Below are 1,346 nucleotides of genomic sequence, written 5' to 3'. Positions count from 1 at the left end.
AATTCCCTTCCTGTTTCTTGCTTCCCTCCAAAGTTTAAAAATATTATGTGAACCGATATCTCGCTGTTCAATTTCCAACATTCGTCTTACGTTTCAAGTCTTATTTGTATGTCTTGTTTTTAAAAAAAAAGCGGCATCATCTCTCTCTCGCTCGCTCGCCCTCTCTCGCTCGCCCTCTCTCTCTCTTTCTTTCTCTCTCTCTCTCTCTCTTTCTTTCTCTCTCTCCCTCTCTCTCTATCTTTTGTTCTATTAGTTATTACACTTACCATTTAACCTCCGTCACGATATTTCTACAAAACCTTAAATATTAGGTATCAATCCATTATGTGAATAAAATAAAAGAGACGACGCCATATTTGTTTTCTATTCCCGCGTTTTAAGGACACATTTCTGCCATTTTGTTTAGAGTACATTTCACAAACTACTGTCTAACATAATGCTAACGGACAGATCGCAAAGAATTTTTATTTTTCTCCTTACAAACTATCACCTCACTATAAATACATCTGACATTGTCTTACATAAAATATTTTTACACGAAGCTTACATATATATATATATATATATATATATATATATATATATATATATACGTTTTTGTCTATGCATGAATCAAAGTATCCCCCACTCACTTACTAATTACTACTAAAACATTTATTGGAATCTATATTGATATCTGTATTTATATATGTGTGCATTTGTGTAGGTATGCCAGAAATACTATTATCTTTAACGCACCTACTTACTTACCTATCTATGTGCACGTACATGTATCTTTGTATGTGTATGCAGGTGTATGTGCGGGCGTGATTGGGTCTATATATATGTGTCTATATGTATTTATATACGTGTTTGTATGTGTACGTGTATGGGTGTATATGCTCATGGGTCTTACGTATATGCATGGATATATGTTTGTGTATCTATGCCTATGCACACATGTATACGGCATAATCACGTTGACACACCGGTTCTCGTCAGATCACCGAAGTTAAGCATCGTTGAGCCTGGCTAATACCATATGGGTGACCATTTGGGAATTCTAGGCGCTGTATGTGCTCTTCGCTTATCTCGGCATTGTTTCCAGTCGTCTTGTACCTCAACTTGCCACTGGTATGCAACAATGTTGACTCAGTAGAGGCGTGGTTGGAGATTGCGCAACTCTTGCCACACAAAGTTCACGCGCAGGCACCCTTACAGTGGGTATCCATAGTCTGTCAAGACTGAAGGAAGCATTGTATGCACACATATATATGTATGCGTGCATCTGGGTGTTAGTGTGTATGTGTATGTGTATATGTATGTGTATGCATGGGTGGACGTATATATGCAGGTATATCTATATC

At 37.2% G+C, this 1,346-nt stretch overlaps 1 pseudogene; it reads left to right on the top strand.

Moving 5' to 3' along the window:
• The first annotated feature begins 941 nt into the window (after positions 1-941).
• LOC145264069 (5S ribosomal RNA) lies at positions 942-1,058 on the top strand (annotated as a pseudogene).
• Positions 1,059-1,346: the final 288 nt, after the last annotated feature.

This window comes from Euprymna scolopes, chromosome 39 (genome assembly GCF_053919585.1).
Source record: "Euprymna scolopes isolate OS-2025 chromosome 39, ASM5391958v1, whole genome shotgun sequence".
Classification (NCBI taxonomy): domain Eukaryota; kingdom Metazoa; phylum Mollusca; class Cephalopoda; order Sepiida; family Sepiolidae; genus Euprymna; species Euprymna scolopes.
The sequence above is the reverse complement of the archived record's forward strand: the minus strand, read 5'-3'. Positions and strand labels throughout refer to the sequence as shown.